This window comes from Lipotes vexillifer, unplaced genomic scaffold (assembly GCF_000442215.2).
Source record: "Lipotes vexillifer unplaced genomic scaffold, Lipotes_vexillifer_v1.1 scaffold149, whole genome shotgun sequence".
In the NCBI taxonomy this organism is placed as follows: Eukaryota; Metazoa; Chordata; class Mammalia; order Artiodactyla; family Lipotidae; genus Lipotes; species Lipotes vexillifer.
This window is the reverse complement of record NW_006779962.1, coordinates 483,307-499,685: the sequence shown is the minus strand read 5'-3', so window position 1 is coordinate 499,685 and position 16,379 is coordinate 483,307. Positions and strand designations below refer to the sequence as shown.

The window sequence follows — 16,379 nt, the reverse complement described above, 5'->3', positions numbered from 1 at the left end:
TGGCTGGACGCCCTGGAAGACAGGGGCTCGGGGCGCGGCGGGAGGGGCCCGGTGGGGCGGGGAGCCGGGAGCCCTGGTCTGCAAGGGAGCGGCTGGGCTGGGGGCACCGCCCCCTCTCCGGCCTCAGCCTCCTCCAGAACCCTTTGGGGGGGGGCAAGCAGCGCCAGTCCCCCAGGGTCGCGCGACTTGGTGGGAACAGGAGCCCCTCATGCTTCCCCTGTACCCTCAAGTGTGGCCTTTGTCGCGGCCGAGGCGCATGTGGCTGCCGGGCAGCCAGGAAAATGTCTGCTTGGCTGGCAGGCGCTGCCTTTCTTGGCCCCTTAGAGGGAACTTGGCTAAGACTTAAGCAGAGTGGAGGCTGCTGTCCTGCCCACCCCCCCGGGTTCCGCAACCCCCACCCCAGAACCCCAGAAGGGGCCCTGGGTGCCCAGCGGGGGCAGGGGCCACCCCAGGTCTGGCCAGCACTGCCCAGGAGCAACCTTCCTGCTCACCCCACAGCCCCTTCTTCTGTGACCCTCTGGCCTTCACAAGCCAGTGTGACAGCTGAAACAGGCTCGGGGGAGGGGGGATGGAGTGAGTCACTGCTTTTCCAGGCTGGACTGCCTGGCCTCTGCCCCTTTGGCTGTGACCACGTTTCCAAGGAGATGGGGGCATCCCCCGCTTCAGGGAGGATGGGGGTGGCCGCTGACCAAGAATAGGCTTGAGGGGATGGGGGCAGGGGGCAGGGGGCCACCCTCCCACTCCACGGGAAGTGCACGGCCCGGGGAGGGAGCCCTGGCCTGCCGTCTGGTCCCCAGGCCCCACTGAAGCCAGAACCATCCTGGGCCCTCTCAGTGCTAAGTAGCCCAAGTTCCTGGGGCTGGGTGCCCTCAGGTCCAGTCCTCTCCTCTGCCCTCACCCCCCTGGGGGCTGGGACGTACTTACCCCATTTTACAGCTGGGGGAACTGAGGGTGTTGGAGCTGCTGAGGGCAGAGCTGGGCCTTGAGCGGGAGTGTCTGCCTTTGGCTGTGAACTGCAGGGGCTGCCCAGGCTTGCTGGCTCCTGGATGACTGGCAGAGAGGCTGGGGCCCAGGGCACGGCCGGGGGTGGCTGGGGGCGTTGGCTGGGTCCTGGAGCTGCTCCTCCCAGCTGTGTTTGGCCAGGAAGGGGGAGAGGGCGCGCTGGCTGTGGTAGGTGGCCTGGCTCAGCCCCTGCGCTTCCTGGGGTCCCTGGAGCCATCCTTGGGCCAGCAACGCTGACACGGCACAGTCTCCTTGAGCCCCCCTGCTCCAGCCCTGGTGAAGGGGTGTCGGGGGGCTGGGCGGTAGGGAGACCCTGATGGGTGAGTGTCTGTGTCTTCATGGCCATGTGCTCTTATTGAAACCTGGCACTGTCACCTCCCTGTAGTGACCGCTTTGGGGGCCTCAGCTTCCCAATCTATGTAATGAGGACAGTACTAGTGGCTGCCTCATAGCCAGGTTGTGAGGACTCGTGAGGGGAGGGTAGAGAACATCCTTAGTGCTGTGCTGGATGAACGTTAGAGATCTTATCTGGGCAGGTGTGGCCCCTTGTGGCTGAGGGCTGGTCTCCCCTGCCTGTCCTCTCACGGAGGGTGGGGCTGGTCACACCCATCTTTGTGTGTCTCTTGCTGGCACAGGGATGGCTGGGTTAAGGTGGATGGCCCCATCTGTGTATTCACGATTAAAGAAACAATTCTCTTGACCGTGTATGGCTGTGCAGGGTTTAGGAGAGGACCACGGTGGTCTGTCTGCGTGGCTGTTCTTTGCTGTCTGGGGAGCTTCCCTCCATGGTGGAGGGGAGACGACGTGGTCCTCTCGGTCCATGGTGGTGGCATCACAAGAAAAATCACAGCTGCCTTTTCTTACCCGCCCTGCCCTGAGCTAGTCATGATTCTGGGAGGCATATGTCACCCCTGTTTCATGAATGAGACAGCTACAGCTCAGAGAGGTCAATTGACTTACCCCACATCACACAGGTAGTAAGTGGTAAAACTAAAACCTGGACTTAGGTCTCCCTTCCAGGACTGATTTCAGAAGGCTTCCCTCTGCTGTCTTGCTGATTTTCTGATGGATGTTCCTGGCCCGCTTCTCAGGGTGTTCACGGTGTGTGTCTGTTTCCATGGGATGGATGGGGTGGGGAGTGCGTGCCTGTTTCCTGGGGGATCTGGATACTTTGCTGGCAAGTGGGCAGGGCCCTTCCATCTTCCTGCTGTCACTGTGTGCCTGTACATGTGCCCTTACGTGGACCCGTCCAGCTCAGAGGCCTTGCCTGACGTCCCCTCGTTCCAGAATGCCACTCTGGCTTCTCCTGTGACAGGTGACATCCTGTTTTCCAAGTATCGCGCTTCGAGTGCCCCTCCCGTTTGCTGCGTGGATCTCAGCTGGGTTTTTGGCCCCAAAGGCGCATAATAGCCATGTGCACTTACTGGGCATCTGCTGTGTATAGAGCCAGGTACTAGGAAGGGTTCACAGGCAGATCCAAGTTGCCCCTTGTCCTGCCCTTCTGGATCTGGTCGGGTGTGCTTTATTTTTTTTATCCAAAATGCCTGGCAGCCACGTTGGGTTTAATTAAAGTAATTAGGCATGGCCAAATCTGCTGATCCTAATAAGAGACCGCGTGTGTCTGGAACAGCTTCAGTTATGAGGTCCTGAGGTTGCTGATGCCAGCAGACGGCCCTTGCGTTTGGTCTGCAGTCTGAATCTTTAGGGCACCACCCGCCCAGCCTCTTGCCCCCCACCCCGGCAGGCCTCCTCTCCATAGAACAAGGCTGGGAAGCCCGTCTGCAGGGACACGGCAGAGAGAGCTCCCCCATGCCCACACCTCCAGCTTCAAGTCCTTCCCGTCCCTGCCTTGTGCCGACGTTCCAGCCTGCGCCCCCCTCCCCTAAGACTTTTCCATCAGGGTCCATCGTGTGCCGGGCCCATGCTGGAAGACTTCCCCTCCTTTTGTCCTGGTTCTTCCTGTAGGAGCTAGTCTAGTGGCTGCCTCCACTAGGAAGCCTCCTCAGATTTCACTTCTCCCATCCTGAAGCGTTGCGAGCCTGGCTCTTGACCCCCCACCCCCCCCACTGCCGGGTACCGGGTATGTGCCTCTAACCCAGCGTTTTCCACACTTTGCTTTAGTAAACAAGCATCCCTTGGAGCCACACTCGTAGCTCACTGTCCTGAACCCAGGACAGTGAATCCCTCCCCCTTCGGACTGGTGTGAGCCCTCCCAAGGGGTCTCCGGGTCCTGCCGAGCCAGGCCTCCCTTTGCTGCTGTGTCATTCCGGTCCTTCCTTCGAGGAATAATTGCGAGCCCCTGCGCTGCCAGGCAAGGGCCCAGTCCCTGCTCCGAGATGCTTTCAGGTGAGCAGGACACACAGCAGGTTGTTGAGGTGCCTGTGGATGAGGAAGTGGCCTTTAAAGTGTCCTGAGAGCTCCCAAGTGCAGGCAGGGGGACGCGGTTCCCAAGGCCAAGGGGTGTGATACCTGGGCTGCCAGGGAGCAGGGACACGGAGGCCGATTCCAGCGGAAACTAGGACGCCTTTTCTTTTCAAGTCAGGTTTTGTTTTTTTTAGATTTTGTTTATTTATTTATTTATTGGCTGCTTTGAGCCTTCCGTGGCTGTGCGCGGACTTTCTCTAGTTGTTGAGGGCTGCTCATTGCGGTGGCTTCTCTTGTTACGGAGCACAGGCTCCAGGCACGCGGGCTTCAGTAGTTGTGGCACACGGGCTTCAGTAGAGTGCAGGCTCAGTAGTTGTGGCACACAGGCTTAGTTTCTTCGCGGCATGTGGGATCTTTCCGGACCAGGGCTCGAACCCATGTCCCCTGCGCTGGCAGGTGGATTCTTAACCACTGCGCCACCAGGGAAGCCCCAGGTTTTGTTTTAAGTGTGAACATATCTGACGCTCGAGAGTAAGTTGGTGCCCTGCACCCTCACATGTTTCCTACAGAAGAAGTTCCCCTCTGCAGCCACAGAGCAGCTGCCTGAACCCGGAAAACAGCGGGGATGGTGCCACCTTAGAATCCACTTGAGATTCCAAGCGTGTCTCCACAAATGCCCATTTCAGCAAATGGTCCACCTGGGGGCTGGGACGGCCCCTCTGCCTCACCTTGACTTTCCTGACCTGGATGCTTTTGAAGGTGGCAGGCCCCTTTCGCTGCAGAATGTCCCTCCCTTTGGGTTCATCTGCCGTTGCCTTGCGTTGGATTCAGGCTTTGCACCTGGAGCGGGTGGAGTGACCATGCTGTTGCCTTCTCCTGGCATCCTGTCTAGCAGGTGGCATGTGGTTTCCCAGCGTCCCCTTGCTGGGGGTGTTGGCTTTAATCACTTGACGCCGGCGCTGTTTGCCGGACGGCTCCGCCGCGAAGGTCCTCTGATCCCCCTTTGTAGGTCACGAATATTCTTGAGAAGGTGCTTTGAGACAGGGACAGGGTCAGTCCTCCCTCCCTCTCCTCTTTTCCTCCCCTCCCTCTCTCTGTCTACCACTGTGGACTGCGGTTTCCTATCCTATTCCACGGACTCTCATCTGTTAACGTCACTATTTTGACGCTCAGATGGTCTCAGGTTTGACCAGTGGCAGCTGCCTCAAGCTGCTTCCGGGTGTCTTTTTTGACACGTTCCCATCACTTTGTGAGCTCTGTCTCCTTCCTGGCACAAGATACCTGAGCTCATCTTGTATTTTATTTTGTCCAGCTCCGGAATCAGCCGTTTGTGGAAGGAGCTCCGGGTCCGCAGGGCAGAGGCGTATGTCGAAACCACGACCTGGGTGCAGGCGCACCTGTGCTGGGGTGTCTCAGCGCTGAGACCTGGGCAGTGCGCACCTCTGAGTTAACACAGGCGTGTGTGTGTGTGTCCCCATCTGTGTGCTGCACGTGTTCACATTTGTACTTCTGTCTGTATCAGTGGTGTCAAGCAGAAAATGTGTGAGCTGCGTCTGTCTCTTAAAATTCCCGGTGGTCATATTAAAAAAGTGAAAAGAACTGTGTAATGTTAATTCTAATAATACATTTTATGTAATCCATGACCAAGGGGGCAGAAATCAGATCTGTGGGGGTGAAGAAATCATATTCTTTTTATGCATCAAACACAGATGTACCCAGAGAAAAGAACTGTACAGTGCAGATGTACAATACATCTGTGGTATTAAAATTTCATGTGGGGAGGGCGATTAAGACAATGCCTGGAAAGGCTCCTTAGGGGGGATGATACTGACAAGAAGGTTGAGAGACGCTGATTTCCCGAATATTAGCATTTCCAGGCGGCAGGGTTCGTGGCACCCAGTTTGTGCAGCAGGGGATGGGGATGGGGGAGGGGAGAGCAGAGGCCAGTGGACCAGGGGTCTCGTCTTTAGCGCCGACCTGCTGACTGGAGGGTCACTTGCAGGGCTGTGTGGGGCAGGGTCCAAGGCTTGGGTCTGGAGTTGGCAGGGAAGGCCGTCGGGCATCGCCTGCCTAGGTCATGGGTGGGCGCAAGCTGGCGTTGGTGGAACGTGGTTTGTTTATGCCACGTGTGCTGATGACAGAAACCTGGCTTTGGCGTGGGCTGCCGGGGTGAGACGGCAAAGAATGCCGTGTTGGGTGGGGAGTCCGTTGTGAGGGACGACCGTCATCTGTCTGTAGTCTGGGCCCTGGAAATGGGGCGTCTCCGTGCCGGGAATGGGGGCCCCGCTGTGCGTGGGCCCAGGGCCTGACAAGGGTGAGTAGGCACAAGGTGACCCCGCCCCCCCGGTGCCTCATGTCAGCCCGTTGCTGCCATGAGGTCCACGTGACCGGGGATGTCGCCTCCCTGGCAGGGCGGTGCCCTCCGGCCCCTGCCTCCTGTCCCCGTGTCCAGGCCATGTCTGTGGCTGCATCTTCCCAGGACAGGGCGGTGCTGCTGGGAAGACGCCCTGCAGCCCTACTGCTGAGACCCCGCCAGGTGGACCTCCCTCCCGACTGCCCCTTGAATCCAACTGCTGCTCCCCTGGCGCCCAGCCGGCAGCCACCACCCCCTCCCAGGGCAGGGGTGGGCAGACGTTTTCTGTCGAGGGCCAGGCAGTAAATATTTCAGGCCCCGTGGGCCAGACGGTCCTGTCACGGGTACACACCTCGGCCCTCGTCGTGCTGAGGCAGCACTGATGATCTGTGAACGAGCGAGGGGCTGTGCACCAACATGTATTCGTGGAGAATGACGCTTGAATTGCATATACTTTCCACATGTCACGAAATACTGTTCTTTTTCTCCCCAGCCACTTAAAAATGTAAACACCTTTCTTAGCTTGTAGGCTGGGTAAAACCAGGCAGTGGGCCGGTTCGCTGCCGCTTGTCTGCTCAGAGCCCTTCCCGGGGCCTGCGAAGGTGCCCTGGTCCCCGGGGCTCCCCCCTCCCTGTTCCCATCGTGCTTGGCAATCGTGTCTCCATTTGTATCCAGAGCCCTTGGCATGGGCTCCTCAGACAGGAAGTGATGCATGGAACAAAGCTTCCTCACCGCTTCCCTGGTGCCAGAAAACGTGCTGAACCCCGTGGGGATGACCTCCTCTCGTCCCCGGAGCGCATGTGGCTGAGGCTCTGTTCTCAGCCCGATGAGCTGCCTGAAATGGCAGTGGAGGGGGCCACACTCGGCCACTCGCCTGCCGTGAGAATCCTGGTGCTGACGTGTCACTGGCCTGGCTGAGCCACGCTCTCCCTGCCTGGAAAGGGGGTGACGGTGGACACCTGCGTGGGCCTCCCACCAGGCCCGCTAAGTGTCAGAACACTGCACCTCCACCCCACGCCCGGCTGGCCGGCTTGCTTCTGCTGGCTGGACCCTGGCCCTGGCTCGCCGCCTGCCTCTTGGGCCAGCTGCCTTCCCCAGTCCACCTGGCCTCACCTTGCCTCTGGCGGCCCAGCTGCTGCAGAGCATCGTGGGATGCCGGGGGCGGGGGGCGGGGCCGGGGCTTGCCTCTCCCTCCTCCTAGCCCCTAAGCCCCTCCCACTCAGCCCCAGGTAGGGGGAGGGGTGAGGGGAAGGATGGAGGATCCTTGGCCCAGGAGTGGAGGGGCCCAGGGTTGGTGGACCGCAGCCCTGCCCCTTCCTCTGGGGGTGACCGGGGACTCCTGCCAGAAGGGGTCTCTGCCGCTTCCTTCCGTGGAGCTCCTGGGCTGGATGGGGCAGGACTTGCTGTCCCGTGCGGGGCTGTGCTGGTCCCCAGCAGGTGCGGATGTTTGGATCCCTGGGGGCAGAGACCTCGGAGGGCTTCATGGAGGAGGTGGCACTTGAGCTGGTAGTGAAAACTGGACACCTTTAGGTAACTAAAGGTTGGAGATGGGTGGTTGCTGCTGGGATGGGGCTCTTTGGGGGCAGAAGCTGGGGTAGGGGAGTTCCCACTCTGCCCCCCAGGCAGATCGCTGCTGCCTGGCCATGCCCTGTCCTGACAAACTTTGTTCCCTGGCAGCCCAGCCAGGGCGCCTCCCCTGGGCCTCGGGAGACCCTGTGAGGCACTGGGTTGGGCGGCCGTGCCCCCCGTCAATGGCGAGGTGACAGGCTGGCCTGGGGGCGCACAGCTGCGTGGGGGCCGAGGCCTCTCGCCAAGCCGCCCAGGTCTCTTGGAGCCTGGAGTGCCCTTCACTTTGCTCCTCCCTTTGCCAGCAAAACAGCCTTGGCACGGTCCTCCGAGGGTGAGCAGGTTGGGGGGCCACGCAGGGCCTGAGTCCAGACATGGCCGGGCTGGCTGGCTCGGCCTTCCCCTCACCTGCTCCCAGGTGGCTGGGGGACGGTCACTCCATCATTTACTCAAAGTCCCATCTGCCTACGGGCCTTGGGCAGAAGACGCAGAGACCCCTGACCTTTGTCTGACCTTCTGGAGGGGAGACAGAATAAGGGATTCGTGAAGAATTACGATGGAGAGAAAGATGCAGAGAAAGACAGCGGGCAGAAGGCTGGTGGCTGGGCTCAGGAAGCCCAGGCAGGCTCCCTGAGGACGTGCCGGAGGGGCCCCTCTGCAGCCTGCTTCCTGCACCTGCTCCCCTCGGGTGCTGTCTCAGCTCTGAGCTGGAATGGGGCGCCTGGCCTGTAAGTGAAGTTCAGCCCCCCAGTGGGGGGTGGCTGCCCGAGGCCGCGGTCTCTGGGGGTTCCTTGTGTGCCCAAGGCCCAGCCACGGGGCCAGGCCAGCTCCGTGCCGTCCGGTTGTGAGCAGCTGTGGCTCCCACTTCAAGTTCGGGCCGCAGAGCGTGGCATCCTTGTTTCCTCCTGCCCCGTCCACATCCTCCGTCCTGTTCCCGATTCGCATCTCTACCACCCAGGGGTCCTGGGCCGCTCATTCTGGCCGAGCCGTCTGGGGGCAGCACCGGACCCATTTCCCACCTTGCGCCTGGCCTCGTGTGCTGCTGGGCAGTGGGGCGGCCGCTGACTCGTCCCTGGGGTGGAGACGGGTGTAGCGCTGTACCCCCTCGGACCTGGGTTCAAATCCTGGTCGCCACTTCTCGGCTGTGTGCTGTGCACCACCCCTGCCCCGGCCCCTGTTTCCTCTGCTGTGAAAGGGGGTTTCTGACAGCCACCTCCTGGGGGTTGGCTGAAGACAGAGCCGACAGAGGGGACCCAGAGCTCTCGGCCCAGCATCTGGAGGTGATGTGTGCTCAGTGGGTGTTGCCCACCCCTCCTCACCCTGGGCGGCCCAGCCCTTTGAAGCCTGGGGCTCTGCTTCTCCCTGTAGATGCCCCTCCCTTAGCACCTGCCCCTGAGCTTGACCCGGGAGAGAGGTCAGGGCAGGGGCGCAGGTATGGCAGGCCCTGCAGACCTGCTTCTATGCCGGATCAGGAGCCGGCACCGCGCGTGTGTGGGATGAACCCCTTGCCCCGCTCAGCCGGGGAAGCTTCAGGCTTGGCCGGGAGGGGCCCCCTGACCCTCTGCTCTGGCCGCGTTCTTGGTCCTCTGAGGCTCCATGCTTTCCGGGGGCACTCCGGTCAGCATCCTGTGGCTGCTGTGACTGTTTTGGTTTCTGGACCCAAATGGTAAACAGGAATAACAATGTACGGCTGCAGAGGGGGCAGGGCCGTGCTGTGGGTGCCTGCTGGCCAGGATGGGGGAACGGGGGTAGCCCCCAAGCGAGGCTCCCTGCCTTTGGAAGCTTAAGTATTGCTAGAAACGCACGACATTTCTGTTTTGTGGGGATTGTTTGTCATCTCTGCAGAGTTTATATAAGGATTAAAACACTTATTTTTATTTATTTATTTATTTATTGGTGGTATGCGGGCCTCTCACTGCTGTGGCCTCTCTCGCTGCAGAGCACAGGCTCCGGACGCGCAGGCTCAGCGGCCATGGCTCACGGGCCCAGCTGCTTCGTGGCATGTGGGATCTTCCCGGACCGGGGCACGAACCCGTGTCCCCTGCATCGGCAGGCGGACTCTCAACCACTGCGCCACCAGGGAAGCCCTAAAACACTTATTTTTAACACACCTACTCCTCATTCCCCTTAGCCAACTTAAACTTTAGGCTGTAAATGCTCCTGTCAGTTTGTTTTGTTTCGTGCTTTTGGTTTGAAAGGCAGCGTGTACACATGGTGTCCGGTGAGAGCTGGTCCAGGCAGGCAGGGGGCCCGGCTGCCGGCCGCCGGGCCTCCCATCCCTCCGTGGGCTCGGTAGCCTCCGGGCCTTTCCAGGGATGGGGCCCACTCCCGAGGCCCCCCCCCCCCTCTCCCAACTACCACCCCAGTGCTCCCCCCACGCTGCCAGCCCATTCCTCAGAGCCCCCTACCCAGGAAAGTACCCCCCCCCGCAGCCCCTCCCATGACCGGCGTGCAGAGGATGCGTCGGGATGAGTGGGGAAAAGGGAGCCAAAGCTCTGCTCTGAGACCAAGAGCCAGACCTGGGTGCCCAGCAGCCCTCTAGGGCCACCCACGTGTGTCCACACAGCAGCCTCTCCCTCCACATACCGCCACCCCCACCCTGAAGTGTCTCCTTCGATACCACTGTGTGCCCGAGAGGTTGCAAAGGGGAGGGGGCCGCCTGGTCAAAGGAGACCCCTGCAGAATGGAGTGGCGCAGTGGACAGCACATCCAGCAAAGGCAGGGTCCCTGGGTTCCAGGCTCACCTGGTGACCTTGAGTGGCTGTTCCTTCCAAGGCCCATACACACTGTCCAGACTCTTGGGCCCCTCGCTGTCCCCCAGCCCCTTCCCTCCACAACACACTCCCATTTCTCCACACCCTTCTCCTTCCAAACGACTAGGACTGAGTAACCAGAAGTGACTCCACCGGCGCTAGACCTCTCACCATGTGAGGTGAAGTCAGGCCCATTCCACAGCTCACTGGCTGTGTGACCTTGAACACATCACTGGCCCTCTCTGATCAGCTTCCTCACCTTAAAATGGGGGTCACGTCAGCCCCAAGCCTGCAGGGCTGTTGGAGGAGGGGGAGTCCCAGAAGATGCTCTCAGCACAGACACAGCACCAAGTGCCTGAACCCCTCCTGCCAAACTCGTCACCACCTTTGGGGCAAACTTAACAAAACGAGTACCAACCGGGTCTCCTGACTAACGAGAGTGCAAAACTCTACCCGTGGCTCCCGGTCTTGACCCAGCCCTTCAGGTATGACCTTCGCTACGTTCTACTCAATCTGAATCATTGTATTATTTGATATTTTTCTTTAAACAAATTCACTATTCTCACCTAAATAAGTGAGGCTATCCGGGAACTTTATATGATTACTGTAAGTGGAAAATTAAGATCCCATGCCATAAATAGAAGATAAAAGTAAAGATAAATTACAATTAAAATAAAACAGTGCTAACAGAATCTATCTGGCTATATCGTTGCCTGCCACAGTGCTTCGTTATAAAGGGTTAGGGAGTGTGAGCCTCTCCTCCAGGAAACTGAGGGAGATTTTGCAGAAGGGAGTCTGTGGGGCTCCTGGAATCACCCCCTCCTATGTCACCGGGGCTGCACGCACAACTGGGAAACCTCAACCAGTGGGGAACAACCCCGGGCCACTGAACCAGGGATGGGGCTCCCTGCAAGGTAGGGACACAACCTCATTTACTGCTGACAGGTACTGTCATTACCTCCCTGCAAGAGGCGAGTACCACTGTGGTCCTGTTACAGAGGAGGACACCCAAGTCCTGGGGGGGGCGAGCCTGGCCCATGGCCTCCTGCTGGAAGTGGGCAGACCACAGCCCTCAGCCATCCGCTCCCTGCATGGCCAGTCTGTTCTCTACAAAGTCTCCATATTTTGGGGGGCTCCCCTCCACTGGATACCCTCCCCACCCGGCACCCCCTGGTCAACCCCACCCCCCCCGGGGCCCCCCCCCCCCGAGGCCTGGTTGTCGTCTGTGCGGAGTGGGGGGCACTTGTCTGTCTTGTGCTGTCAGAGGACTTTCTGAGATGCTGCCCCACTGCCACCTGCCAAGTTCATCCGCTCTGCTGGGGGCTTCATGGCTACGGCAGGAGAGTTGTCTCCCAGGATGTGGAGGGCGGCAGGGTCGGGTGCTGGGGGGCCGTCGCCAGGACCGGAGTCACCTGGCAGGTGGGCAGCTTCGGGTTCCAGATGTTTCTCTGCTCCACATGCCTCACCGCCACCCCCCCCCCACCCGCCCCCGCCCCAGCCCTGCCTCTGCCCGGCCTCTCTCCTAAATGTACCGTCCACACATTTCCAGCTTTCATCCACATTCGCTTGATGGTCATATTTGTCTCACAAATGTAGGATGCCGTCAGGGGAGGGGGGTGCAGGCACCGTGCTGAGCGCGTGGACGACCCCAGCTCCGCGGTGAGGGGCCAGCGCGGCCCTGTTGGCGGCTGAGGCCCTGAGTCTCTAAGCCACCTGCCGGGGCCATGCAGCTGCGAGAGGCTGGACCTGGGCTCTCCCTGGCCTTCCTGACGCCAGAGTCCAAGGCACATGTTTTGCTTTCCTCCCCTCGGGGTTGGCTCTGGTTGGCGGCAGTGTTTCTGCCAGGTTTGGCCTGGTAGGGGAGGCGGGGCTCCGCGCCTGGCCTCCGTGTCCCTCCAGGAATGGGGAGGTGCCCCCTGGGACAGTGGTTGTAGGTGCAGCATGGACTGTCCCACCTTTCAGCTGCATGAGGGGTGTCTGGGTCCCGGTCCCTGGCGCACGGGGCAGCTGGAGAGGTTTAGTCTGTTCACGCCCTGCCTCCAGGTACCCCTGGGGTGGTGGAAGGTTCTGGTCCCTTAAGCTTATGACAGGCACATCCTGAGACCCTCCCTCCCTTGCCCTTAAGCTCCTCGAATCCTTAATCTACCCTCCACCCCAGAGACTGGGCATCTGTGTTTTCCTCCCCGCCTCGCCCAGCTTATCTGGCTGCCGGGACAGGAGAGAGAAACACCCAATAGTCATTTTGGTGAGAGACAAGGTACCTTTCAGATCCGAGCTGTTTTCCTCTATACACGACCGGTTACTCACACATACGGATTCTTAGCACCTGAGCACCCATCTGGATGCCAGAGGTCTCTCTCCACCTGAAGCGGTTTTGTTTTTTTTCACCCCAGGGCTCAGAGGAAGCAGGAGGGAGGCAAGGCATCGGGGTGTGACCCGGGCCTGCAGATGGATGGGTTCCCTGGCTTCCCTCGGCCTCCTCCCACCTGCCGCATTCCCCCTCCCCTCTGGGCCTCTGTGTTCCTAGCTTAGAGGGACCAGACGCCCCCATCTCTTGTGATGTCCGGGCACAGTCTGTGTGGTTAGGGCCAAGGGCTGGAGCCCTGGCTTTGCCACTGACCACTGTGGGCCCTGGAGCTTGACCTTCACGGAGCCTCAGTTTCCTCCTCTGTAGGACTGGGATAAAAATAGTATCTTCCTCAGCGGGTGATGGATAAACAACATGTGGTCTATCCAGACAATGGGATATTATCAGCCATAAAAAGGAACGCAGCACTGACATCCTGCAACATGGATGAACCTTGAAAACGTTACGCTGAGTGAAAGGAAGCCAGACCCAAAGGGACAAGTGTTACACGATTCCATTTATATGAAGTGACCAGGATAGGCAAATCCACAGAGGCAGAAAGCAGGTCGGTGGCTGTCGGGGGGGTTGGGGGGAAAAGGGCGGAGCAACTGCTAACGGGTACGGGGTCTGTTAGGGGTGATGGAAAGTTCTGGAACTAGATAGTGGAGGTGGTTGCACAACATGGGGAATGTGCTAAATTTCACGTTATGTGTACTTTATTTATTTATTTTTTGGTCTGCACCGCGCAGCTTATGGGATTTTTAGTTCCCCGACCAGGGATTGAACCCGGGCCATGGCAGTGAAAGCACTGAGTCCTAACCACTGGACCGCCAGGGAATTCCCTATGTTATGTGAACTTTACCGGAATAAAAAAGTAGCGCCGCCCTTGTGGGACTGGGAGAACTGCATGAGGAATTCGAGCAGCTCTGTGGCCTGGGACCCCAGTGGCCCAGACACCTGCCCCCGTGTTCTTCCTCCATAAGGAATGTCAAGTCACATTTGACGCCTGCATTGGTGTAAAGGCAAATGTACGAATAGTGTATTTAAATATCTAAGTATTTAAATATTGTCTTCGATCTAAGACACTTTCATGGGCTCTTAGAAGTGCTGGCCCGCAGCGCCGGCAGGTGAGTCAGGCCCGCGTGGGCTTCTCTGGCCACTCCAGGCAGGACAGGGAAGCGAGAGCATGGACTTCGGTGTCTGTCACTGATCTGTAATGTGATGCTGGGGAACTTACTTTCCTTCCTCTGTAAACTGGAGGTGCTGACGTTGACGGTAAGGGTCCTCACCACACTGTTCTGAAAGTTGAACAAGCCTGTGTGAGTGGCAGGCTCTGCCCGATGTCCGGCCCATTTTACCGCCCCCCCCCCAGCCACCCCCCAGTGTAAGGGTCTCAGGCTGGGCCCCGGGGAGCAGACCCCGAGACGGGAGGTGAGCCAGTGAGGCCAGGGAGGGAGGGACGGAGGCCGAGGCCCTCCTCCTCCAGCAGCTTCCTGCCGTGGGTGCTGAGCGCTGGGGGCAAGACGGTCCTCGAGGGGCACGGCCCGAGGGAGGGGAACCCGGGGTTTCTGTCATCGCTCCTGGGTCCCGGGCCGGGCAGCAGCCTCGGGCACAGAGGGCAGTGCTGGGGCAGGCCCCAGAGTGGCGAGCCCTGGGGGACGTCAGTGGGGTGCCTGCAGCTGCTAAAGGAAAGTGGCTCTTCATCCTAGGTGGGAGATGATGACATGAGACCTTTCCTCTCTCGGCTCTAGGAAACGGCCCAGGGAGCTTTCATCTGAGTCGCTGTTGGCAGAGGGCCTGGAGATGGACTGGGCCCCCTGTGTGTATGGGCAGTAGCAAGGGCTGGTTTCTTTCTTCTTTTCTTTTTTTTTTGAATAGATTTATGTATTTATTTATTTTTGGCTGCGTTGGGTCTTTGTTGCTGCACACGGGCTTTCTCTAGTTGCTGCGAGTGGGAGCTACTCTTGGTTGCGGTGCGTGGGCTTCTCATTGTGGTGGCTTCTCTTGTTTTGGAGCACGGGCTCTAGGCGCGCGGGCTTCAGTAGTTGTGGCACACGGGCTCAGCAGCTGTGGCTCGCGGGCTCTAGAGCGCAGGCTCAGTAGTTGTGGCGCACGGGCTTAGTTGCTCCGTGGCATGTGGGATCTTCCCGGACCAGGGCTCGAACCCGTGTCCCCTGCATTGGCAGGCGGATTCTTAACCACCGCGAATGGCTGGTTTCTGATAACAGTTATGAATGACCTAACAGGGTTTGGAGGAGGAGGCCGGGGGGAAAGCGTGGCGCTCCATCACTGCTTGGGGCTCCATGTCAGGTGGGTTGGAGAGCCAGTGCTATGGTGGTATGGGGCGCTCCCCAGGCTAGGCGGAGTCAGGGAACTTTTCTGCACGAAGTAACCTTTTAGCTGAGCCTTGAACAAGGAGTAGGAGTCAGCCAGGTGGGGGAGGGGAGGGGAGACGTTCTAGAACAAGTCGACAACTTCCCAGCCCCCGTTCCTGGCTTACCAATCTCAGGCCAGGCCAGGTCTGGGTCAGCCGCTGGCTCTGAGCCTGTTTCCTGCTTTCTTATTTTCCTCCTGGATTGCCGGTCCTCTCGGCCTGGCTGCCGTTTCTCTGCAGAAGCCAAGTGGGAACTTGACGCTCGCCCCAATGACTGGGGACGTCCTGCATCGGCCTTGCTCTGCAGGGGGGCACACTGATGTGGGTGCTGATGGGTTGGGTGAGTCTCACCAGCCATGGGCTGGGACCGTCCCTGGGGTCCCAGGGGATGAGGGGCCTGCTCTTGATGGGACACCTGGGGCCCTTAACCGATGGTTGGATTGTGTTTCTTTGGGCACATTTTCCTGCTCTGGTGAGCTGAACCCAGTCAGCTTCTCTGGGTCTCTTTCCTATCTGTAAAATGGAACTGGGGGATTTTCTGCACTGCTGCCCACTGCTCATGGCCTCAGGGGCTGGTGCACCTGGAGAGTTGGGTCGTAGGCAGGGATGCTCGGGTGACAGTCCCCAGCCGGGGGCGTGGGAGGAAGCCAGGTGTTCGCAGGCACCTGAGGGCCGTTATTACCTGATGTATGACTTTGGCAAGTTTCTTGCTGTCTCCGAGTTTCTTGGGGTGACACCACTTCCTCCTCCACAGATGGGTTGTGAGGCTGAAGGGAGATGATGCCCAGGGCCTGCTAGCTCCAGACCAGGCAGGGCCCGACACCCGACAGGTGGTGGCCTCTAGCTCCGTATGCAGAAGGGACTTGTCCTAACCTCCTGTGACCCACATGCCTTCCACGTGCCTTCCTGGAGGTGATGAGGGAAGACGGGCCCAGGGAGCACGGGAGATCTTGGGCCACTTGCTTTGTGCCTGGGTCTCAGTTGGCTCACCTGTAAAATGGGGCCATCATTTCTGCCCCAGGTGCCTCCAGGGGTGGAAGGGAGGAGGGCTCTGGGGTGTCTGAGGTCCCTGAAGGGCCGCCTGCCTCTGGGCGTCTGGAGGGGAAGCGCAGGATCTGTGCGTGTGGAATCCTCTTGGCGGGAGCCACCGAGCCCCTGGCTGCGTGAGTCTCTGTGTTCTGGTTGACAAGCTCCCTCTTCCAACACTTCTTAAGGAGGGGTGTCCCGGGAGCTGCGACCATCTCCAGGAACCAGCATGTGGACACAGCGTCTGCTTCCTGGAGCAACGTGGGTTTTCTGTGGTGTCTGGGAGCATCTCGGTTTCCGTGAGTTGGCTGATGACGCAAGGTTCCTGGAGCATCCTCGCCCGCCGCCCCCAGCACTTCAGGGAGGCTGGAGCACTTGGGGATGACCCGTTGAAGGGTCACATGGGGGCAGTGCGCTTCCTGGTTGTTCCCGTGGCCGGAGCTGAGGGGTGGACCGTGGAGGACACATGCCTTGTCTGGAGTGAATAACCGAGTCAGTAAATCCGGGCTGTAAACCTCACCTCCTCGGCCCTCGTGTGTGTGTGTGTGTGTGTGTGTGTGTGTGTGTGTGTGTGTGTGTGTGTGTGTGTGTGTG

At 59.5% G+C, this 16,379-nt stretch overlaps 1 protein-coding gene across 2 annotated transcripts in view; it reads left to right on the top strand.

Annotated features, from left to right (window-relative positions):
- Positions 1-16,379, top strand: part of VAV2 (vav guanine nucleotide exchange factor 2) — a 189,893-nt gene that overhangs the window by 437 nt on the left and 173,077 nt on the right. The gene's annotated exons all lie outside the window — the stretch shown is intronic.